Source organism: Corapipo altera, unplaced genomic scaffold (assembly GCF_003945725.1).
Source record: "Corapipo altera isolate COAL_440 unplaced genomic scaffold, ASM394572v1 61553, whole genome shotgun sequence".
Lineage (NCBI taxonomy): Eukaryota > Metazoa > Chordata > Aves > Passeriformes > Pipridae > Corapipo > Corapipo altera.
Window position 1 is genome coordinate 6,990,423 of NW_020884918.1, and position 24,914 is coordinate 7,015,336.

General features: G+C 53.7%; 1 protein-coding gene across 4 annotated transcripts in view; it reads left to right on the top strand.

The window, feature by feature from the left end:
• The first annotated feature begins 47 nt into the window (after positions 1-47).
• MAPK4 (mitogen-activated protein kinase 4) overlaps positions 48-24,914 on the top strand; it is a 46,842-nt gene continuing 21,975 nt past the window's right edge. For 2 of the 4 annotated variants that reach the window (XM_027656133.1, XM_027656136.1), the window contains exons 1-2: positions 49-97; positions 24,188-24,502. The gene's annotated coding sequence lies outside the window, so the exon portion shown is untranslated. Of the gene's footprint in view, positions 98-1,386; positions 1,568-24,187; positions 24,503-24,914 lie in introns of those variants that run through there. The other 2 variants (XM_027656135.1, XM_027656134.1) reach the window with 2 other exon arrangements.

Sequence of the window (24,914 nt, forward strand, 5' to 3'; positions counted from 1 at the left end):
ACCCGCTCCCCTCCCGCACCCGCTCCCCACCCCCCCCGGCACCGCGCGCCGGTGCCGGCCGGGCCATGGCGGAGCGGCGGCGGAGCGGCCCCGGTGGGTGAGTGCGGCGGCGGCCCCGGCGCTGCCCGCGCTGTCCCCGAGCCCCGCGGGGCGCGGTGCCGGGGGGGGTGGGGAGCGGGTGCGGGAGGGGAGCGGGTCCGTGCCCCCCGTGCGGGACCGCCCGCCGGGAGCGGTGCCGGTGTCGCCTCGTCCTTCGCCGCGGCTCAGCCGGGCGTGCCCGAGACACCCCCCTCCCCGGGATGGGAACCCGCGGGAGCGCCGGCTCGCTGCCGGAGAGGGCGGGTGGATGCACAGGCATTGCTGCTGCCCGGCTCTGTGCGGGCTCGGTGGGTCTTTGTGTGCCCGGTGGGGCTGTGCGGGGTCTGTGTGTCTGTATGTGCCCTGTGTGTCTGTACGTGCCCCGTGGGGTCTGTGCGCGCTATAGGGGTCTGTGTGTGCTCCAGCGGTCTATACAGGCTCTGTGTGTCTGTATGTGCTCCAGCGGTCTGTACAGGCTCTGTGTGTCTGTATGTGCTCCAGCGGTCTATACAGGCTCTAGAATCCGTATGTGCTCTAGGGGTCTATAGGGGCTCTGTGTGTCTGTGTGTGCTCTAGGGGTCTATAGGGGCTTTGTGTGTCTGTATGTGCTGTAGGCATCTATACAGGCTCTGTGTGTCTGTGTGTGCTCTACAGATCTGTCTATACGGGCTCTGTGTGTCTGTATGTGCTCCAGGGATCTATAGGGGCTCTATGTGTCTGTATGCGCTCTAGAGATCTTTACAGGCTCTATGTATCTGTATGTGCTCTAGGGGTCTATACGGGCTCTGTGTGTGCTCTAGGGGTCTATACAGGCTCTGTGTGTCAGTATGTGCTCTCTGTACGTGCCCTGTGTGTCTATATGGGCTCTATGTGTCTCAGTGAACTGTGTGTCTGTATGTGTTTTATGGGTCTATATGTGCTGTGCGTTCTATATGTGCCCCATGGCTCTGCACATCTGTATGTGCCCTATTTGTCTATGTGGCTATACATGCCCTGTGAGTCTGTCCATGCTGTATGTGTCTATATGTGCCCTGTGAGTCTGTACAGGCTCTGTGTGTGTCTGTATGTGCCCTGTGAGTCTGTACAGGCTCTGTGTGTCTGTACATGCCCTATGTGTCTATATGTGCCCTGTGGGTCTGTCTGTCTCTGTATGTGCCCAAAGTGTCTATATATACAGACTGGTGGGCTTGCACAGGTAAACCTGTAGCTGAGCTCGTGTCAGCATGCCCAGCAGGTCCTCGGAGCCCTTCCCTGTGTCTGGAGAAATAAACCTGCTTCCCTCGGTCTCCCCCCATCCAAGGCAGGCTGCGTTTGCTCCTGGTCACGTTATTTACTCTCACCTGAGCCAGACCCTCGGGTGGAGGTGGCAGGTGCTGACAGCCCAGGCTTCAATGGCATCAGACAGGCTCAGTGTGCGGGGAAGGGTGTGCGTGGCTGCCGTGACAGGAGGCACAGCACCTCGGGAAGATCCATCCCAGGCTGATGTGGTGTGAGTACCAGAAAGTGGAGGGGGGAGGAAACCCAACCCTGAGGGCTGTCCCTGCTTGGCTGCCCGGATGCAACCTCCAGCCTGGAGGTGTGGGGCTGGTCAGGGCAGAGGGTCCCCCAGGTGTGCACCCCAAGCTCAGCCTTTTCTGAGTGTCGGAGGTGTTCAGGTACCTCTGTTGCCTGTGTCTTATCTGTGTGCTCGGGGAACGTCGTGGCTGGAGAAGGTGATATGTGCAATGTCAGGGGTTTCTCTTGTTGAAGCAGCCGGCTTGGAGCGGACACGCAAAGCCTGGCTGCTGCTGAGGGGGTCTCCCTCTCTGCTTTCAGCTCTGTGTTGCTTGCTCCTCACAGTTAATTAGACACGACTAATCCTATCTGGCGCTGGGAACTTCCCAGCAAACACGGAGCGCCTTTCCCTCTCCTGGTCTGCAGCAGGAGCCCAGCCTCCCCTCCTGCAGAACCAGGCCTGGGGACCATGGGATCGAGAGCTGCAACTCAGATTTGCAGTGCCCTTCCTCCTTTTGGCTGGACAGGCGTCTGTCAGGTTGAAGGTGACAAGCTGGAGGTGTGCAGGTGAAGGGCTGCAGGGAACGGGAGACCACGACTGTAGTGAGGATATTGCAGGAGTAAGGGCTAGATTTATGCTGGATATTTTGAGGAAAAATCTCACACCCAGCAGGTGAACATCAGCATTCCCCCTCCTGCAGAGGAGGAGAGGGTAAAGGGGCACGGTCATCCATGTTCTGCTGATTCCCCTGTGCTTGGGAGGACCATCTCTGTGAGCTTCTGCCCTCGCCTTGGAGCCAAAGCAAAGGATCAGGCTCCCTTGGGGACACGGGTTAGTGGTGGGCTGGGCAGTGCTGGGTTAATGTTTGGACTCTGTGGTCTTAGAGAGCTTTTCCAAGCAAAATGATTCTGTGACTGTGATTCACAGCAGTCTTCCCTCCTCCAGCTGCAGCCCACCCTGTTAGTGAGGACTGATAAAATCTGCAATCCCAATCAAATAACCCGTGTTCAGAAAGAAGGACTGCAAGCATCTTGGCCAACCTCAAGCTCTCCAGGTTGAGTCCTCCATGCAGATGGTCTCTGTTTATCTTTTCTTTACACATAGAACAGAGACGTGCAGACCTGCCTCCAGAAGCTGGATTAGCTTCTCATTCTGCTCCTGGGTGCTGGGCAGCAGGGCAGAATCGCCAGAACTGGCATTATGAGCTGAACTAAACTCCGAATTTTGCAGGTGGCATGAGGCAACCCACAGTTGAAGATGCCGTTTGTCTGCCCTTGCTTGGGCATCTGAAAGCATCTGTTCTGAGCTTCCCCTCACCAAGTGGGGGATACAGGCATCTCCCAAATGGGAAACGTTTCACCCTTTGGAAAGCTTCATACACAGCGCAGGCAAACGGTTTTCAGGGTGCTGGTTCTGACTTGGATATCTGAGTTCGAGAGGTCTAAATTTAAGTAAGATAAATCTCACCCAGTGCCTGCAAACTTTGGGGTTTCGTCTTTTTGCCTCGGATCTTTCTTTTTTTTTTAGCATGACCCTGCTCTTCCCCAACCACTCAGGACTCTCTTGAAGCATAAAAAAAAAAAACCCTCTGAAACTTTCCACGTCCCCAAGTGGGGGAGAGGTGTTGCAGAAATGCAACTGCAGGGAAGCCTTTGCAGCTCATCCTCCTGCAGGCACAGAAGTCTGGGTTAAAAAACCAGGCTGTTAATTCTGTGTTAATGGCTCTGAGCAGTGGTGACTCGTCCCACCCCCTCCTCCCCCCCTCTCCCCCCGTACCTTGTGCCAACATTTAATTGCTCTCACTCTGGAGAGATGCTATCTCATTTCAAGGTTGAACTTTGCTAGCTTTGACTTGCGGAGGGGGGGGGTGTTGTTCTGTCCTTGTCACAAACGTGACTCCTCACTCCCAGCCCGCAGTGACGGGTCACCTCTTCACCTGCTCCTCGGGAGTCTGAGGGTGCCGAGGCGCTCCTGCCGTGTACCTTTTTTTGTGGCCACCCTTGGGGTGCCCCTGGTGTGACCACGTTGCCCAGGTGCCTGCCTGGAGGCAGCCGCGACCTTGGCTGTGCCATGCGTGGGCGTGAGCTCGCTTTTTGAGTCTTTGTGGATGTATTTCCCATTGGAAATTGGCACCTTCGAGGACCTACTTTTGCTTTGGCTTTGCTCTGATGCATTATGCAAAAGAGATGCCCCACGCTCATCCCAAATCCTTTCCTGGCTCTGGCAGAGCTCCCTTCCCTGGCCTTCGTGTGTTACATTCCAACATGAAAACATGGTCTGTTGGACCACTGTGACATCCACTGAGCTGATTTAGGTCTTTGTGCAACTGTGTCATCAGCAAGCCATCCTTTAGGTACTGCGGGTTTTTTTGTGTTACAGATTTGTGTTCAGTATAATCCCCCGGAAGGAATCGCAGATGAGACTGAGCAGCGACAAAAAATCCCAAAAGACGGTGCTTTGGTGCTGTTCTCCCTCTCTGATCTCACTTACCAGCAGCCAGACTGGGGGCTGTACCAGCACACACCTAAACGTGCGTGGAGTTGGTTACACCTGCTGCGAGATTCATCCTCAAAATATTACATGCTCTGGAGAATCACAGAATATTCTGAGCTGGAACACGGGCAGACGCTGTGTCGAGGCAGTAATAATGTCTTTTAGATAGATAATAACTCTTCTAAATAGAGCTAATTCCAGGAAATTCAGCTGGCTGATAGGAATTGTATTTTTAGCCTCCGGTTCGTGTATTTACCTGAAATTCCTGTCCTGCTGTTGTAGCTGGAGCTGACCCCGGGTTGCCTGCTGCTCCCGCCTTTCACCTAGATACTGTGGCTAAACGAAGTTTCTGAGTTTCAGTGGTTGGTTTTAAAATGCTTTATTTTGGCAGACATTCATCAGTACTGAAATTCCTGTCATTAAGGGGGTTTTAAGGGGCTTTAGGGCAGGTTGCATGGGAGGTTGTTGGGAAAGACCCTGTTTTGCACGACGGGGGTGCACACGGTCAATCTGTGGGCTGGGTTTCTCTCATCCTCTTCGGTAACTGTTTTATCCCATCGCAGCACAACGCTCGCTTCCAGTTTTACTGATGGTGCCTAATAGTGAATCTGGCAGCTATCTAATTCTCTATTCCTAGCATGCTTAAAAAGTGCCTTATTTTACAATTAATTCTGTTGGCTGTACAGATTTAATGGATTCTTTTAGAGGTCCTCATCACTCACTGACCTTGGACATTTCTTTTCCAGTGCCGTTTCTTTCTCCTTTTCTGTGCCTAGAAAGATCACGTTTCCACGCATTTTCCACATCTCATTTTTTGCCAGAATGGCATTTTCATTGTTTAAATCCTGCTGCTTCTCCGTGTTTGTAACTTCTGGAGTTTTTTGGTGGAAGCTTTAAGCGGCTCCCTTACTCTCACTGATGCCAACAGCTGCTTTGGGCTTTGTGAAATTTGCCCTTTCAAATTTAGACACTGCTGCCATTATTTTGGGCATGTTTCTGTGACTAGCAGGGAAACAGAAAGAAACTATAATAGAAGAAGACTTGCATTAGACGTGGCAGTTCATTTTGGCTTCATCCTTGTCACATAAACCTGCTGCTACTCCATGGGCAATTAACACTGAAATGTGACCTGCTCCCGTGTGCCAGGAGTGACTTATCATCCAAAAGACCTACTGGTGTGCTCCTTGGCTTTGGTGTTGATTATCTATTAGTTGTTTGCACTGTGGCATTTTTATTTGCCCCTCTGGGCGTATGGAGGTGATGAACAGTGGCGAGATGTTGTCCTCCTTGGGGAGAGCGAGAGCTTCGGTGCTTGTGGCTGGCAGAAGGAAATCACACACTCCCCGTGGGTGAATTATTTTGACACACTCAACACCGAGTCTTGTGCCTCAGTGTCCTCATGCTCCTGTCCCAAATGACCACTTACACCCTTCAGACCTCACCAGTTGTGCTCTCCCAGGCAGGCACGGTGGGTGCAGCCCAGGCTTGGCACCGGGAAGAGCGATCAGTGCTAGAGCGAGATTAAACAGTGATCTGCTTTGAGGGCTTTCCAGGCAGAATTGCATGTGAGGATTTACAGGAGCCGATTTTAGCCCCGCTGGAAGGTGCCAGGGTGACCTTGCCGTCACTCCCTGTCACCGCAGCCAGGTCAGGAGCGGAACAAGCTCCCAAATCTCGGCTCCTGAAAACTTCCCCTGGCTTGGAGGCTGCGGGAGGAAATAACGCTGCGTGTTCCTGCAGCACTTTCCACCCAAGCTGAGCCTGTCTTTAAAAAGCAGCCGGCGTGGTTGTGCTTGGAACAAGCAGCTCAGTTTCTATATTATACACAACAGTCATCTCCGTAGGAAGCCGCCCAGCCCACGCCGCTGCCGCAGCCCAGAGCTACACGGCTCCTGCTTATCCTCGGGGCGTTCCTGGGAGGAAGGGAAGGAGCGGGGGAACCTGGGGAAGGAGCTTCTCAGAGTGCCCGTGTCCGTGTGAGCAGCAGTGCCCGGTGTGTGCCTGCCTGCCGGGTCACCGCGGGGATGCTCCCGCATCGCTCCGGCTGCGCAGCCGCTCCCTGCGGGCAGAGCGGTCCCCTCCCGGGATCCGGGCTGGATCTGTCTGGAAACCTGCGTCCTGCCCTTGCGTCCTTAGTCGTGCGCCTCCTCTTGCACCCAGGTGCTGTCCTCACCTGCTGTGAGCTGCTGGTAAATAAAAACCAACCGCCCTGACCCGTGGTTTTACTCCCAGGCTGAGCGATGGGAGACCCCGAGTCCTTGTGATTTCCCGAGGAGAAGTGACCTGGCTGTGCCTCAGCTTCGTGTTAGGACCCCTCTGGATAGGGGGAAGAGCAAACAGTCCCCTAGGCTGATACCTTGGGTGTCCATCTGTCCCAGCTGCTCGGATTGTTTGCACGATTTAATTCTTGGCTACACCTGGTTTTACAGCAGTGTTAATTCCATGGTAACTGATGCACCTGCAACAGTCAGCTATGTAAACTAGGATAAAAGGGCCAATCAAATTTCATATTTCAGAGTAAAGGCTGGAGCACCGACTGCAGGCTTCCTAAGCCCTTCTCCCACAATCCCTTCCTAAAGGAAACTGTGCAGATCATCTCCGGACTCTGAGAGAGGCTTGTTCCTGCCTAAAAGTGAGGTGGGGCTGGGAAAATGCAGAATACCAGCTATAGAGGCATGAGCCTTTCAGGAAGGAGTTGTTCCACCTTCCCCGTCTCTCACTTGGGTGTCTGTGATCCCTCCGAGAGGAACTGGGGGTGTTCCCAGCCCCAAACCGTGTGGGTTTATGGAGGAGGGGAGGCAGGACCATGTTTGGTTGGGGTCAGGGGGGAATATCATCCTGTACCTGCTGTCACAGCACCGGTTGTACCCAGCTCCTTGCTGGGGCTCTGTGCTCCATTAACTCCCCTTGCCCTGTCCTGTGAAATATGGAAAGTTCTGAACTATGAGAAAGTGCCTTTGGGTAAAGGTAAATTAAACCCTTTCCCTGCTGTGAGGGGACAGGGCTGGAAATGCCAGCGTGGAAGTAGGTCCTGGCTTAAAATGACTTCAAGGACAGAGTGTAGGTGCTGGGCTTCTCAGGATCTGATTGAGCTGGGACCGGTTCCAATTAAAATGAGATCAAGGAGAATGGGACAAGGAAAAAAAAAAAGTGTCTTTGTCTTTCTGTCAGTATTGCAGCTTGAAATACTGGGACTGGGTTGAGTACTGGGCTCTTCTCCCCACTCCCCACGGGTGTCCTGAGAGGCTGGTGTGCTCCTGGCTTGGTTTCAGGGTTGCAGGGGCCAAATGCCCACGTTGCAGCCAAAGAGTGGTGGTGGGATGGCTGGGTGGGGAAGGGTCTACACCTGACCCCAGGAGGGTGATCCCAGGACCTGAGCTGCGTCCCTGGGGGCGTGAAACTTCATCACATCCCATCACAGCTGTGCTGGAGCTCCTGGTGTGTGAACAGGAGCGAATCCTCTGTCAGAGGAGAGACACAAAAATGATCAGAGGACAGGCCAAGACCTGGGGGTGTTCACCTGGAGAAGAGAAGGATCCAGGGAGACCTGAGAGCCCCTTCCAGGGCCTAAAGGGGCTCCAGGAGAGCTGGAGAGGGACTTGGGACAAGGGATGGAGGGACAAGGGGGAATGGCTTCCCACTGGCAGAGGGCAGGGTTAGATGGGATATTGGGAAGGAATTGCTGTCTGTGAGTGTGGGGAGGCCCTGGCACAGGTTTCCCAGAGAAGCTGTGGCTGCCCCTGGATCCCTGGAAGTGTCCAAGGCCAGGTTGGGTGGGGCTTGGAGCAAGCTGGGCTAGTGGAAGGTGTCCCTGCCCATGGCAGGGGTGGGAATGAGACAATCTTTGACGGTCCCTTCCAACCCAAACCATTCTATGATTCCATGACTGCCTTGCATCTCTCTTACAAGAAGTGAATCTGACCCAGAGAGCATTTCAGGTAATTTTTTTTTTAAGAATTGCAGTTATTTAATTTCTGGGAATTCTGATTTCTCCATGGGGTTTGTTTGTTTGTTTGTTTTCAATTTTTTATTTTTTTTTTTTTTTAAATTTGAGGTCATATCAACTTCAGAAAGCCAGAGCCTGAAATGAGCAGGACAGCCTTCGTTTCCTCCCACATCTCCCCGTCTGAGCATGGTCATAAATGCAGAAATGCCATAAATTAGAAATAATGACGTGCTTTTGGTAAGGCAGTGAGGATGGAGCAGGCTGCTGCTGTATCCACGAGGGTTGGCAAGGCTTGTCCTCTTGCTGAGGAAAGCTGGGAGCAGGGAATGGGTGGCCAGGAGCTCTTCCTGGGGGAGCCAAAATAGGAAGCCCTGTGAAGCAGAAGTGCCTGTGGGATGGAGAGAGTCAGGTCTTGTAGCTCGTGGAGTTGCTGTAGGCTGAAAGGGATGCTGCAGGACTGGGGCAGATGTGTGTCCAGCTGCATCCAACAGGAGCTGGAATATGTTCTTCCCTCCTTCACACCTGTGCCACCATTTGCTTAACTTCAGTGGGACGCAATTTAATGCAGAACTGAACGTTTCCCTTCTTTCTCCTGTATTTGCTCACACCCGAGGTCGGGTTTGGACTCTGTGGTAGCGGAATCAAGGAAATGGGAAATTTGATGAGACTCTTTCAGAAAAACAAATCTCGATCCGTAAGTGGTGGCAGCGAGAGGATCGCGACGAGCACGGTGCCATCTCCTCTGAGTCATCTCCTTTCTGCTCAGACAAGGGGCAGGGAAGTCTCAAAGGGCACCTTGACGGGCTTTACGTTTGCCAGAAAATATCAGTGTTTGATGTATGATCGACTTTTTGACTTGTCTCACGTTTCAGCTTCACTCGAGTCTGACCTGCCCTTGTTATTGGACACAGGGGCACGTTCTGCTTGTTTGAAAAGGAAGCAAAAATGCTGAGGGTAACGAGGTGGCTGCACCTGCTCCCAAAATACCTGTTTGATGTGGGGCATGTGACAGGTGCCCGTGCCATCTGTGTGTCCCTCCGGCTCCAGTGGCATCACTGCTCACCTCCAGGCAGGTGACACACAAGCGGGTTTTTGGTAAATACCAACTAATTAACAGAATGTAAGTGCTACAGGGAAAGGATGAGGGTGGTGCAGACACAAACAAGACCCGTTAGTGGCACTGATCGTGCTGGAGTTTGATCAGAGCACCTAAAGGGCCTCCTTATCTTGTGTTGTTTGGAGAGCACAGAGGCAAACCTGCTTTTGGGAAAAGCTTTTACAGTCCTGGTCTCTTTGAGTCATTAGAAATGCTGAGATCTCCTGTATTAAAGACAGGACTGAGGATGGAAAAAAAAAAAATCACATATCTCTGAACTGAAAAGCTAATTGCTGCCTGCTCTTCAAAGGCAGCAAAATGGGCCGAGAGAGCGTGTTGAGAAGAAAAGAGGAGTAGCTTGGAGGAAATTCCGGTTATAATACTTGCAACATCTTTTCAGTGCGTGGAAACGTGTGTTTCAGCAGGTCCCAGGAGCAGTCGCAGGATTAACGCAGCAGCAGCTGTCAGGGCAAAGTCTGGAAAGTCTCTTTTTCCCTATGGAAAAGTGTGGGTTGGTACCTGTGCTGCTCTCACCCGTTTTGTTTCACCGGTGCCGTGAGGCTGAGGAGGCCAGACAGCCCTGCAGACCCTGGGAAGGGCATGAGGGGTGATGCCAAACACAGAACATCCCTTGCTGGGGGCGCAGGGTGCCCGTCCCCCCCCGTGGAGTCACCAAATCTCCCAGCGGTTTGGACTCACAGCCTGGAATCTAAGCTCATTTCCTGCTCTGACCTCTTTTATCTGAATAAATCTCGTGTGCCTGCTACGACTCAGACAGCAAAAATAATCTTTATTGCCACAACATGTGTGTCAGCTCTTCTTTATCCCAGCGAAGTGCTGTAAGAGCTGCAAAATGCTTCAGGAACATAAGCATTTTTGCGAGCAGTAGAGATTGAAGGGGGAGTCTCCGAGGCTCCTCGAGTCTTTGCAAACCAAACCACTCAGCCAGGTTTTCTTGGCATGATTGCTTTTGTGAAATGGTTATCTTGCCGCCCACTGGAGCCAAAAGTGAAGGAAAGGATTAAGGCTGTGAAATTGCTCCATCCTGATCGCTCTTTCACAGCCCTGGGCAGAGCAGAGGGGGTGTTTCAGAGCAATATTCAGGCAGATGCTGGGCACTGGGGGCCTAGAGCCCGGGCTGGTGCAGAGGACCTTAATTGCATTGCTCTAGCCCTGCATCAGGCCTGAAAACAGAGCAAACCAGCCCAAACCTTCACAGCCTCCCAGTTTTGCTGTGGAGCTGCTGTCTCCCTCCCCTCCCTCTCTTCTGGGCACCCCAGAGGCAGGATCATGCCTGGTTCACACAATCCTTGTGCAGCAGGCAGTGCTCTCCCTGTGCTCCTGCCAGGTGCTGTTTGGGCTTTGATACCTGTGTTCACCTCCAGCTCCTGTCTTTTTTTTTTCCACCAGAGGTGTGTTGGTGGGACATTTCTCCTCCTGGGCTGTGATCAGCTTGGACACAAAGTGCTGCATGTGACACCCCACCCCTCAGGGGAAGGGGGCATCCAGGGTTTGTAGGTGCTCGTGGCTGAAAGGAACAGCAAAAATCAGAGGGTCTGAAAAAAAGCTCACAAAAGTTTTACTGGGAAATTACTCACTCAGCCTGGGAATTGGTGTGTTGGTCCTGGCGTCCTGGCATGAGCACATGGCAGTGGGTTTGGATAAAGGGGTGGGGTGAAAGGGGATGAATTGAAGAGGAGGAGAGAGAGAAAGGAAGAAAGAGAGAGGGAAAAAAAAAAAAATCACCAGCCCTGTCTGGGCTGATGGTTGATCCAGCTGACAGGATATCCAGGGTCCTGTGGGTGCTGCATGGGTTTGGTGGGGGCACCACTTTAGAGAAGTTTTCCCGTTCCTGGGGAGAAGTTCCTGGCTTTTTATGCAAATTATTTCTCGTGCACAGTCTCTCACACCTTTCTGGGAATGGTTCAGAGGCCTTGGGAGTCTTGGGTGGTCTTGATTCCCCTACAGTCCATACCAACTTCTTGGCCTCATTCCTGTGCCGTGCTGATCTCCAGGAGATAGAACAAGGGTGTTTGTCCCATAAAAGTGCTGCCCTTCCTCTGCATGGCCCCTTCTCCAGCCACATCCCGGTCTTTCTCAATTATTACCAGCAATCCTTGGTTATTCCCAACAGTCCTTGGCTGTTATTCCCAACAATCCTTGGTTAGTTCAGCAGCCACCTGGCTGTTGGTGTTTGGGGCATACTCATCAGCCCCTTATCTTCTGGGATTCTGCTCTGTCTCAGGAGCACAGTCCCCTCGTGGGACAGAGCAGAACCTCACAGGGCTCTGGAGGACTATGGTGCATGGCTGCACCCTCTAAATCTTCTGATCCCTGTTAAGGCTCCTCTTGGCATGAAGGATATCAGCTTCACAACTGTCTTAACTGTGCCTAGGCAGCAGCTTGGCTGGTGTGCCCCAAAACACGCCGGGTGCCTGCCGTGGTGGAGCAACCCCAGCAGAACTGAGCCTGGTCCTCGTCCCAGAGGGACCGGAGGACTGGCTGGATCTGTTTCCCCCACCCTCGCCACCACAACCCCATTAAAATTTAAGGGTAAAAGTGGGAGGAATGAAAGAGAATTTGCTGTTTAAGGCTTTTAATTCGTTTTTACCTCAAGCGTTAGCTGGGGTTTGCGCAAACCGCTGGCAAGGCAATTAAAGTGTCTTTTTAATGGGTTATTTTTGTAGCTTCACCATGGTGGGAGCTAAAGATCCCAGGCTGTGAGCTGCCTGGGGTGGGGGCCATCCTTTTGCTGTGCTGCTCTGATGTTAAATCCCTAATTGGGTTTTATTCACGAGCCCTGGCTGAGTCACGACAAGAGAGAGAAGGCACAGGGGTGCGGCTGGGTGGAACACGGGGAGCAAAACACCCAGGCTGCAGTCCCCAAGGCTCCAGGTTGGATCCACCCTGGAAGACTAAAGGACTTTGGGCAGTGCAGTGTCCGGTTTATTTTGGATGGTTGATGGGTATTTTGCAGAAGTAAGCTCCAAGGACAAAAAGCAATGAAAAAAAAAAAAAAAGGCAAACCAACGGATTCTCTGAGAGTTCCTCTTAAATCTTGAGTGCTGTTGGGAGAAAATGAGGGAGAGAGTACATGAGAGCTCTGGGCTTTCTGAGCAAGAGCGTGATGACTGTAAAGCAAACCTATTCATCCAAGTGCTGGGCAAGCCCAGTGAACTGTGTCCCCTGCTGGGTCCCACGTGGTGATGGATGCCATGATGATAACGAAGTCTAATTTCAGGCTTATTCTGGGGATGTTTTCCTGGGAAATAACCCCGTCTGCAGCCCCCTTGGGGCTTGTCCCCTCTGGGAGTGCAGGTGCCCCGAGGGCACGGGGCACAAACCCCAGCACATTCATCCTGGGTCATTCGTCCTGGCCTCACACTTCCCTCCCTTAGCACAGTGTGTCCTGTGCTGCTCATTCCAACATTTGAGTCCATTTCACAGCACAGCATGGTAGGAATGCAAGCTTCGGGTCTGGCTCAATTAATTTCTTGTGCAGCTCGGCCAAGGGAGACCGGGGAGGGGGATGAATCTGTTTCTCCCTGCACCGCTCATTCATTCAGCTCCTGCCTGCATTAGCACACCTCTGCTGCCTCGCTGTCTCTCTCCACCTGGGTTGTTTAGAGGAGTGCTTCCTAAAAATAGCCTCCTGGTTTGATGTCTTTCCGGCATTATTCCGTGCAGCTCTAAAAACCTGCCTAGGAAGGCTGTCCAGTTCATTGACGTTTCCTTAAAATACAGCTAATCCATGTAATCTCATTATAGTAGTAGGTGATTATACTGACAGCAAGCTTTAGCAGTGGTCCAGCAAAGCCTTTTATTATCTGGGTGGCTAAAAGTCACTGGGAGTGTGTTTTTGGGTTTGTTTGGTCTGTGTTTTAGGAGCAGGATTTACAGTATTTTTGGTTTAATTCTCTGGGAAATGCCCTGCATTGTTTCTGAAGATGCTGGCACATTTCTGCCGCTGGCTTTCAGCCTTGCTGGCATCCCATGGCTGCACACCAGGGTCTCCCAAAATCACTGGGAAGCAGTAAAGCAGCAGAGATCTTTTTCCCAGAGTAGATGAGGAGAAGCTTTGCTGTGGGAAGCTTATAGCGTGGGATTCCTGGTCTCCAGCCTCTCTTTGGGGGCGTGGGACCTTGTGCCCTGCTCTTTATGGAGTCAGACCAAGAAAAAGGCAGAATTTTTGGGATGCTGAGTGATCCTTCCCAGCTTTGGGAAGGACCTGCCCTGCTCCCCCAGGCAGGTGGGGTGTGTGGGGCTGGCTGGGGGACAGAGATGTGCACCCTGCACAGAGACCTTACCATGAGGGAGGGCTCTGTAGGAGCAGTGAAGCAGGTTGGGCTTGAAAGATGGCTCAGACCTGCCCTCAGAGATGTGCATCTTCCAGGAGACATTGCTTCCTAAGCTTCTGTGGACTTGGATCAAGGTCTGGTCCGACACTGGTTGAATATCACAAAGCTTATGGTACCGTGCTGCACCTGGGCAGTCTCCTTGATGTATGATTAGCTCTCCTCGAGGTCTGAACAGCCAGGGCTGTTTAGGGTGGGTCACAGGTCTCTGTGTGCTCGGTCTGGCCGTGCTCAGTGGCCTTGCCCCTTGGCCTGGCAGCCCTGGCGCCCTGGGGGATCATCATTTTGGCGGTGTCTGCCATCGCCCTCCTCCTCCCGAGGTGGTGGAGGTGCAGCTCTCCCAGGCCCCCTGTGTTGCTGGTGGAGAAGAGAGGGGCGTGAGGGAATGTTTCTTCCTTGGGGGACAGGTTAAGCCTCCTCCCCGTGCAGCTTTGCCGGCCCTCAGTCACTGTGGGAGCGTCTCTCCTGCCGGTGCTGGGGCTGCAGCAGCGTGGGGCTGTGGGACTGTACTGGGAGGAGTGAGGGTGGAAACCCTTTACCAAGGGGTTTGTGCAGACAAACACAGGTTTTTCTCCTCTCCACGGAGCCCGTCTTCATGGTTTGCCCAAGCTGAGCGTGCAGATCCGCAGGCGGTCCGGCCCCGTCCCCCAGAATAAACTGGATGAGATTTGTCACCAGAGGGATTAAGGGGGAGGTTACAGGCCAGCTCTGGGAGACACAAGTGCAAGCACTTTTGGGATATCCCAGCGCGGTGTTTTGAGAGGACATCAGGCTCCCTCTTGCAGAGATACCTATCTCTTGGGGCCTGTGGAGGGCTGGAGCAGTCAGCTCTGCCATTTCCCTGCTGGCACATGCTGCACATACCTCCTCTGGGGCAAATTCCTGGTGCAGTCTCCTCAGCAACAATTAAAAAAAAAAACCTCTAGAGCTGTTTCTGTATTTTTTTTTTTTTTTTAAATAGTCATCCTGCTTTTGCTTGTCTTGGTCCAGCCCCTCCAGTGATAATACTGGCAGAGTCCTGACCCATGGCATCCTGGGGTGGAAAGGCTCAGCTTTCCAACAAAGTGCTGGCACGGGCTGGACTTCTCATCTTTTCTTTTTCTAGGGGAAAAAAAAGACCACAGGTGCCAAACTGAAAGGGCAAAGTGCTTTGCCCTAGAGAAGTGCCGTGTTTCTGCTCTGATTTATGGCTTGGGGAGAGGCCTTTTGAGTAATCCGTTCCAGGATCTGCTTTATTTTGGTAACGGAGATAATTCCACTGGTTTTAAATCAACTGCGCTGTCAGCCAGCAAAAAACCCTTGTGTGGCTCGAAAGCGGCAGCTGGCAGGGCTGGGGCCGAGGAGGGAGTGGGATGGAGGCTCCCAGTGAGGGATGGAGGCTCCCGGTGAGGGATGGAGGCTCCTAATGTGGGATGGAGGCTCCTTTCTGGATCCCTTTCCCCACCCATGACGTGGGGCGGCCCAGTTCTAGTTCCGTTCCCATCTGAGGAACCATTCCGACGACGCCTTGAAGGAAGGGGAAAGGGAACTCCAGGGGTTTCTTCAGGGTTTTCTTCTGGCCCTGAGCCTGGAGGGGAGGGGTGCTCCCCCCTCCTCCCCCTGCACGTGGCCCCGTGGCCAGCACGGAGACAGGACACCGGGCGTGGAGAGGAGGCAAGAGGGTGTTTATTGTTGGGGATGCTACATTTACAGGGTTTAGGAGGATTCACAGAGTAACCAGTTAGAAGTCTCAAGGGGCTTACAGGAACACCCAATCTCAGGAAGGGGTTAACAAAGGCCAGTGGGAAACACCTCAGGACACCTTCCCAGGACATTCCTGCATGGATAACACTTGTCGTGAGGGGTGCTGGGAAGAAGAAGCATGTGTTTGCAAAGAGACCACCAAAAGCCATTTTAAGACATGTTTAAACAACAGTTTCCCCATATAATGCAGGTTTAGTGCTACACTCCTTGTGTGGGATGGAGGCTCCCGGTGCAGAATGGAGGCTCCCGGTGTGGGATGGAGGCTCCCGGTGTGGGATGGAGGCTCCCGGTGCAGGATGGAGGCTCCTGGTGTGGGATGGAGGCTCCTGGTGCGGGATATAAGCTCCTAATGTGGGATGGAGGCTCCTGGTGGAGGATGGAGGGTCCCGGTGTGGGATGGAAGCTCCCATTGCGGCATAGAGGCTCCCAGTGCAGGATGGAGGCTCCTAATGTGGGATGGAAGCTCCTGGTGTGGGATGGAGGCTGCCAGTGTGGGATGGAGACTCCCAGTGTGGGATGGAAGCTCCCATTGTGGGATGGAGGCTCCCAGTGCAGGATGGAGGCTCCTAATGTGGGATGGAGGCTCCCAGTGCAGGATGGAGGCTCCTAATGTGGGATGGAGACTCCCATTGCAGGATGGAGGGTCTTGGTGCGGGATGGAGGCTCCCAGTGTTGGATGGAGGCTCCCGGTGCGGGATGGAGGCTCCTGGTGTGCGATGGAGGCTCCTAATGTGGGATGGAGGCTCCTGGTGTGGAATGGAAGCTCCTAATATGGGATGGAGGCTCCCAGTGCAGGATGGAGGGTCCTGGTGTGGGGTGAAAGCTCCTGGTGCAGGACGGAATCTCCTGGTGAGGGATGCAGGCTCCCAGTGCAGGATGGAAGCTCCTAATGTGGGATGGAGGGTCCCAGTGTGGGATGGAGGCTCCCGGTGAGGGATGGAAGCTCCCAGTGCGGGATGGAAGCTGCTGGTGCAGGATGGAAGCTCCTAATGTGGGATGGAGGCTCCTAATGTGGGATGGAGGCTCCTAATGTGGGATGGAGGCTCCTGGTGTGGGATGGAGGCTCCCAGTGCAGGATGGAGGGTCCTGGTGTGGGATGGAGGCTCCCAGTGCAGGACGGAATCTCCTGGTGAGGGATGGAGGCTCCCAGTGCAGGATGGAAGCTCCTAATGTGGGGTGGAGGCTCCTGGTGTGGGATGGAGGCTCCCGGTGCGGGATGGAAGCTCCCAGTGTGGGATGGAAGCTCCCAGTGCGGGATGGAAGCTGCTGGTGCAGGATGGAAGCTTCTGGTGTGGGATGGAAGCTCCCAGTGCAGGATGGAGGCTCATGGTGTGGGATGGAAGCTTCTGGTGTGGGATGGAAGCTCCTAATGTGGGATGGAAGCTCCTAATGTGCAATGGGGGCTCCTGGTGCAGGATGGAGGCTCCCGGTGCGGGATGGAAGCTCCCGGTGTGGGATGGAAGCTCCTGTGCGGGATGGAAGCTCCCAGTGTGGGATGGAAGCTCCTGGTGTGGGATGGAGGCTCCCAGTGTGGGATGGAGGCTCCTGGTGAGGGATGAAGGCTCTTGGTGTGGGATGGAAGCTCTCAGTGCAGGATGGAGGCTCCCAGTGCAGGATGGAAGCTCCTAATGTGGGATGGAGGCTCCTGGTGAGGGATGGAGGCTCCTGGTGCGGGATGGAAGCTCCCAGTGCGGGATGGAGGCTCCCAGTGCAGGATGGGGGGTGCTGGTGCGGGATGGAAGCTCCTGGTGCAGGATGGAATCTCCCGGTGAGGGATGGAGGCTCCCGGTGCAGGATGGAAGCTCCTAATGTGGGATGGAGGGTCCCGGTGTGGGATGGAGGCTCCCAGTGAGGGATGGAAGCTCCCAGTGCAGGATGGAAGCTGCTGGTGTGGGATGGAGGCTCCCGGTGTGGGATGGAAGTTCCCAGTGTGGGATGGAAGCTCCCAGTGCGGGATGGAAGCTGCTGGTGCAGGATGGAAGCTCCTAATGTGGGATGGAGGCTCCCGGTGAGGGATGGAAGCTCCCGGTGTGGGATGAAAGCTCCTGGGCGGGTGGGAGCGCTGTGCTGGGGCTGTGTTTGCTCAGGCACTGTCTGGGTGCTGTCTGGCTGCGGGCGGCCGAGCCCGGAGTGGTTCCATGCTCTGGGTCCCGCTGGGAAGCGAGGCCCTTCCCCACATCCCAGCTCTGTCCCCTCCACGGCTGACTGGCCACGACCAGCAGGTCAGGGACAGACGGGGTGGCTTTCCCACACTATTTAAAATCCCTGAGAGTGTCAGCAAGTTCTCCTTTGTTTTCTGTTCTTTTCTGTGAACTAATGAGCGTTGTCTGATTTTTCTTTCTCTCTCTTTTTTTTTTTCCTTTTCCCTTCAGCGTAATTTGGCCTGTCCACAAGTGCCCTAGCTGCTAAGAAGGAAAATTCTTGTTTTCCTGAGAGAGGTTTGGGCAGCAGAGGTGCTGAAAACTGCTTTTTCAGTGATGGGTGATGCTGCTCCACTCATTTATGGGACAGGGCTATGCATGGGAAGCTCCTGTGTTTTACTGCTGTTCAAGCCAGGACTCTGGAGTGTTCTTGTGCTGTTTCCTTTTGGGTTTTGCCTTTTCCCTCTGGCTTTTCCCACAGGCTCATGGAGATTTTACCTTCCTTCTGTGACAGTGCTGCTTGGTGGCTTCTGGCCTTTAGCTGGTGGCATCTCTGCTCAACTTCTCAATGAGTTTCTGCTTGGATCCTGGTATCAAAAACATCTGATAAGTACTATTTTTATGGTCCACTCCTGAACCTGTCCCATGGCTGTTATTTGGTACAGCTGGGTTTTCAGGACAGGATAGATCCCAAACTTCCCAGTGTGTGCACAGGCCTGTGGTGATTTCTGGAGTGGCAGAGCAGGGTGTCTCTGGCTGAGGACACACAGCACAAGAGCCTCTCTTGCTCTTTAGCATCCTCCAGAGTTTGTTGGCTGTGTTCACCACGAGGTTTGGGGAACCTGGGAGTGTTCTAAAGGCACGTGGACGTGGCATTTGGGGACGTGGCTTAGTGGCGAGCACAGTGGTACTGGGTTAATGTTTGGAGCTGATGATCTCAGAGGCCTTTTCCAACCTTAAGGATCGTATGAACAGCTCCTTCCTCTGAGCTCCAGCTGGTTTTGTTGGGGTGGGTGGTTTTCCTGTTTCCCTGGGATCCTCTGTGCCAGATCTGATCTCCTGATGTGCTGCTTCTCCTGAGCACCAGTGCAGAGTGTCGGGGTGTGTGAGGGTCTCGGGGAGGGCCAGGACATGGAGCCCCCCCAGTGCTGTGACAGACACCTTGTATTCCTGGGTGATGCAGGAGGTTGTAAAGCAGGGAACCAGATCCTGTAGTTCCCAGCTTGAGCTGCAGGAGGGAAGGGGAGGGGCTGTTCGCCAAGAGGAGAGCAGAAGCTTTGCCTTCACCTGTGTTCAGCCCCGAGGAGAGACCCTCCCTGGGGCTCTCTGCGGGATGCTCCTGCAGAACTGAGCACCAGGAGCCGTGTTTATTGATGGGAAGGACTAATTAGGTTTCAGCCTTGAAGCGGTCGCTGGCGTGGGAGTGAAGAGCAGCAGGAGCCTTGTCCATATTTCCCGCTGCTTCAGTGACTCCAGAGCTGTGACTAAAGCTTGGAGAGGTTTCCTAAAGGCAGGCGAGTCTTTACCAAGTCTGAAGACATCACAGCAACTGGCAATAGGCACTGGATTCCCTGGTCTCAGTCCACGGTGGGGTCTGCGCTGCTCAGCTGCTCCGGGCTGGAATCCACTGTGCACAGTGGGAATGCCGTGGCACGGGGAGCAGTGAGGCAGGGAGAAACAGCTTTTGAAAGGCTTTTGCTGGAGGGGAGGGGTACTGGGGTGAAGAGAAGGAAGGATGGGAGAATGAATAAGCTCAGCCCCTGCAAGACCCTCCCGGCTTTGCAGCACAGTGTTTAACCTTGGGCCCGGCTGAAAGGGCTGATGAGATGTAATGGCTGGTGGGATCCAGCCCTTTACAAGGTGCTCAAGCGAGAGATCACTGTTATCCTCCTTTAATTAGCACCTGTGGTGCCCTGTTAATAACAGGCATCTTGCTCAGACACTTGAGCTCTAATGAATTCATCCAGCTAAAGAGATCCCCGTCCCTTTGGAGCGGGGTCGATGACAAGGAAAAGCTCATTGAAGTGTCCTCGTTGGATTTTTGTGCTGGGAAGTGCTGGGAGCTTGCTGAGATAGGACTGTAGAGAGCCCCCTCTGAGCTCTTGTGAGGGCACCCAGAGCCCCTCTGAACCTTTGGAGGAGTGAAGGGAGCAGAAAGGTCAGTGCAAATCCCGGCAGCAACATGAAGCCAAACGCTTTCCTTGTGCCGAGGAGAGTGGGAGAGAGAGAGAGAGGAAGAATGGAAGAGTAAAAGAAAACTTCTGCATCCTCTCGTCCTTGTATTTTATTGCAGTAGGGGTTCCAATTATAAAACCTCTGTGCAGAGGAAGCTGATGCAGCTGCTCTCGGTGAAGAAACGAGTGACAGGTGAATTGAAACTGTGAAATGTATTCAGTGTTCAACAAGAGGGAACATGACTCCACATCTCCTGCATTACTCTTAAATGCACACTGCCTTTTGGGGATTTGGTTGTTTAATTCTCTGTAGGAGCAACCCCGTCCTTCCCTCGCTCACCTCTCCATGTTCATCCATTCCCAGGTGTCTGGTGGGACCATGGGCATCGTGGGGGCTCCTGGCCCTTCCCTCTGGCTGTGCTGCAGGTTTGAACAGTGGCTTTGGCTCCCCACGTGTTTATTCACTCGATGGGGTTTATGGTCTGCAGAACAGGAGAATTGTCGGTGTATGCCCCCGAAACGTCCCTGGATTCAAGCTAGGGTGGTGGGAAAGGGGATGGGAATGAAGTTAGCACTCAGCTCCCTTAAAAGTAGTGTCCCTTTGTGTTCTACTGCCTTCCAGCACCCCAGCAAAACCCTCTGTCAAGCACATGAGCAGAGGGTTGGGGTGCTCGTGACCCTCCATCGTGTTGCAGGACCCGTTGCCTGTGTGGTGCTTTGGTGCTCCTGATGAAATAACTGCTGAGAAGTGATGTCTGGTTTGGGAAATGGAGGAGACTGGAAAAAGTAACTCCTGTGGTCTTTCATGGTCAGCCGATCCTTTGGGTTTGCTGTTGTCTCTGCTGGAGGAAGTGGAGGTAAGAAGGACACACAGAGCCTGTGGTCAGTCATCAAATGCCAGAATGGTCTGGTTGGAAGAGACCTTAAAGCTCACCCAGTTCCAACCCTTACCATGGGCAGGGACACCTTCCACTAGACATGGTTGCGCCAAGACTTGTCCAAACTGGTCTTGGACACTTCCAGGGATCCAGAGGCAGCCACAGCTGCTCTGGGAAACCTGTGCCAGGGCCTCCCCACACTCACAGACAGCAATTCCTTCTCAATATCCCATCTAACCCTGCCCTCTGCCAGTGGGAAACAATTCCCCCTTGTCCTGTCCCTCCATCCCTTGTCCCAAATCCCTCTCCAGCTCTCCTGGAGCCCCTTCAGGCCCTGGAAGGGGCTCTCAGGTCTCCCTGGATCCTTCTCTTCTCCAGGTGAACCCCCCCAGCTCTCCCAGCCTGGCTCCAGAGCAGAGGGGCTCCAGCCCTCGGAGCATCTCCGTGGCCTCCTCTGGACTCGCTCCAGCAGCTCCACATCCTTCTGATGTTGTTCCCCAGAGCTGGAGGCAGCTCTGCAGGTGAGGTCTCACCTGAGGGGGCAGAGGGGCAGAACCCCCCCCTTTGACCTGCCTCTCCTGGAGTCCTGTGGGAACCTGTTGCCTGCTGGTCCCTCGGCCGTGGTGGATCTCCCTGCGTGAGCCAGCAGCTTTTCCTTGGATGTTCAGTGAGAGAGACTCATCCCCCAGAGCAGGGACAGGGGCATCCCACCAGCATCCTCTGGGGCCATCCTTCCAGGGGTGATTCTGCCTTGGCCCCTGTAACTGCGGGAGGTGCTGCAGGGTCATCGCTCAGCTGGGTTAGTGAGACACAGCCTGGAGCACCTCAGAGGCCATCGCTTTGCTTGTGAGATTTAATAGGGCTCTTTCTTCCCTTTTAGTCTTGTGCGTTGTATTTTCCCTTTCAGTGTTTCCAGGACTCTACTAATTATTAATAATTAAGCTGACGAGGCAAAGCTTGGTTCCTTTCCATTGCATCTAGAGCAGACCAAGGAGCTCGGCGTGGGAGCTTCCACCACATCCCACCCAGCGCCTCCTGGGCTCAGCAGCCCCTCTGGAGTTTGGCTCGTAGGATCACAGAAGGGTTTGGGTTGGAAGGGACCATAAGGATCATCCGGTTCCAAGCCCCCTGTCATGGGCAGGGACACTTCCACTGCACCACAGTGCCAAAAAGCTGGGCAGCGTGTGGTGGTGGTTCTGGGTGATGGGGCTGAGAGATGAGCCACAGAGGTGGATCTCAAACCCGCTGTGGCACCTTGCTGGCCCATGTTTATCCAAACCTTGTTTCACAGGGTTCACTTTGCCAGTAGGAAATTTTTGTTACTTTTCTTGGTTTTCTTTTTCCTCCTCAGGCGTCCAGGAGGCTCGTGCAGGGACTGAGGTCCCCCCACGTGCAGGCGTAGGAAACTCAGGTTGTTCACCACACGTGGAAAAGCTTCCACTCTCGCTGCAGCTGCTCTTGTAGCCCTCTGGCTGCTCATCAGGTCTCAGCCTGCCCTTAAATCTCCTCGTGGTCCTCAGAACCTCCACCACCTTCTTTGGGTTTGGTCGACATCTCGTCCCTTTCCATGGCCCTGCAGCTGGGTTACAACTCAGGGGGAACCTTCCTGCACAGGGTGTCCTTTCCTTGTAGAGCCTCAGGATTTATTTACCTTCCTTTTCCCCTTCCCTCCTGGTTTCCCATCCATTTTTTCCCCCCGCTTCCCCTGACTGTGGACCGAGGCTCTCCGGCTGTGCACTGCCCCACTTCCTGACGGTGGGAGCAGCAGCTTTCCCTGTTCAATCCTTGCGTGCAAAAGCCAGCATTAGATAATTGCTGGATTGAAAAGAGGCTGTAATTATTTCTTTGCTTCCAACTACAGGAGCGAGCAAGCTTGCCAGACTGCTCGGTAGCTGCTGGCAGATGCTCTTCAGAGGGTATCCCTGCCCTGCCTGCATCCCTCCCCACTGTCAAATGGGCCGTATGTCTTTATTTCGACTATTAACTGGTTCCCTGTTCAGATTGCTGCTCTGCGCTGCCCTGGAGTGTTATGTTTCTCTTCCACCTTTAACGATTGATGGTTGCTCAGCATTTAATATTTTCCCTGTCATTATTCCTGGTAACTTCTGCCAGAAAGCAGGAGGGACCCCCCCTCCCCAGCAACGCCCAGTGCTTGGGGAATGCAGAGCAAAGGGCCAGGCTGTGAATGCACTGCCGGGTTAATGGGGCAGCTCTGGTGATTAAGGGCTCTAACAGAGCCATTATTCTGGCATGAAGAACCCGACAGGAGCAGATCCATGGCTTTTTTTTTTTTTTTTTTTTATTTTCCTCCTCTAAGCAGCACGGGGACCAGCTGGTAATCTGGGGTGTCCCAGTGCAAGGTCACTGCCCTTGTTGTGCAGCTGCCCAGTCCCTGCAGGTCTCCCCTGGCTCAGAAGGACCTGGTGGTCCCTTCAGTGGGTGGCACAGGGCATCTGCACATGGGTCTGCAGCAAAATGTGTTAGGGGGTGTCTGAGACCAGGATGGGGCCACAGTCAGGCAGGAAGGATGTCCTTGCTCCTCGGAGATTCATAAACATCTGCAGGGAGACGTGGTAGGTTGAAAGCTTTGAGCTGTTCATCTGGAAGAAAAAGCCCAGCTGTTTCCAAGAGCTTCTGGCCTTTTCTTCCATTCTGCTTCTAGAGGAAGTATTTGCAGGTTAAAAATCACAGTGCCTTGTCTGGAAAACCTGAAGTGCTTTGAGGGCTTGGAACTCTCTTTTCCTAACTCAGACAACTGTGAGAAGTGATCCCTGGCCCATGGCCACCCTTGCATGGTCACCTGCCACTGGAAAATGACATTTCGTTAAGAAAATCCCACAAATACTGAGATTCTCTGGCTAAATCTTCATCCTCATCCCCAGCAGATGTTGATACTGCCTTTGCCAGCAGTGGGGTGAGGGTCTACCATGGTGCCTGCAAGTTCCTTTTTCTTTAAAAGCCAGTGAGTGTATCTTGATGAGGGATTTCTCCATTACTCAGGGGAGCTTGGGTCGGCAGAGAGGCTTTGAAGTATGGGATTACACTCCAGAGACACCACAACTTGCTGCCATTGCTCACCCGGCTTGTGTTGGGTCCACATTCGGCTACTTAGTGCCAAGGGTGTCATTAAGTCTTTTCACAGCAGTAGAGGGTGAAAAAACAACTTAAATAGCATGTCATTCATGTGTATGTATTTTCCTGTCCAGTTATACTTTCAAAGAGGACCATAGGTGGCATCCCCAGGCTGCTCCCGAGGTTCGCTGTGGGACCCTGAGCTCGGGGGGTGTCCCACCCCCACTGCCAGTTTTAAAGGCTTCTTCACGAAGCTAACCACCTATTTTGCCCGAGCAGTTTTGGTTGCCATGAGCTGAAATACTCCGTGGCCCTCTCAGCTGCTCGGCTGAGAGGGGGGGGTTTGCACCCTCATTTCTGTGCTTTCCTTGCAGTGTGGTTTGCACGGGCAGTCGGGAGGCACGGCACGCCGATCAGCCTTTGCAAACTGCTCCGTAACGTTTTCGGGCAAATTAGGAAAAAAAAAAAAAAAAAAAAAAAAGGCAGCAAAGTGGGGAGAGGAAGAGTTACAGTTCTCTGTGTCTTGCAGAAGAGGGAAAAGGGAGAATTAAGCAGCTGAAAAATGCTGGTGATGCTGCGTGCGTTCGGAGGGGATAACTAATGAGCCTCCGAAAGGTCACGGTTTTGCTCATGGTTAACCTTCAGAAAGCTGTTACGTAGGCAGGGCATGGGCTGTGCTGGTATAAAATGAATCCATCTCCTCTTCTCTATTCCAGGAGAGAGGCTGAGACCCGCTGAAGGATAACGGGGCTGTGCAGCACAGGAGCTCCTCGTCAGGCTGCAGCGGTCAGGCGGCACTTGGCTCCGCTGGGGAAGGACGCGCAAGGGGAAGGTGTTGGAACTGCAGACGCGGAAACTCGCCGCCAAAAAGGACACCAGAAAGCTGAGTTTTGGCCTGCGAAACATTTGCTGCCCTCAGGATTTCCGTGTGCCAAAGATGGGGTCTGCCTGTTCCGGACAGGGAGCGACGAGGAGGGCGAAGCTTTGCTGACCACCGGCGAGCCCAGACGGTGCCTGGATGCGCTTCACTGGTGGGGAAAACACTGCCAGGACTTGTGGGCAGGGAGGGTTTGGGGCAGTGGAGGGGCCATGGGGCTGCTCTGGGCTCTGCCCCACAGCGGGGCCAGCTGGCTGCCCCGGCACTGAGACATCAGGGGCGTGGGGCCGGGCATCTGTCTGTGCCACCAGCCCCGCGCTTCGGCACTGTCTCCAGGATACCGGGGAAGGGAGACGAGGCAGGGGCTGAGAAATGTAGCAGTGCTGATCTCCTAGCCTCAAGAAAAAGAACCTTCCTGTTTTTCTAGAGATCACCGGGCGGCGTTTCTCCACGCTGCTTGGGAAGTCTCTTCTAAGCCCTCTATTTCTCCCCCAGTTCAGAACGTTTTATTTCTCTGTGTGTGTGTGTGTGTGTGTGTGTGTGTGTGTGTGTGTGTGTGTGTGTGT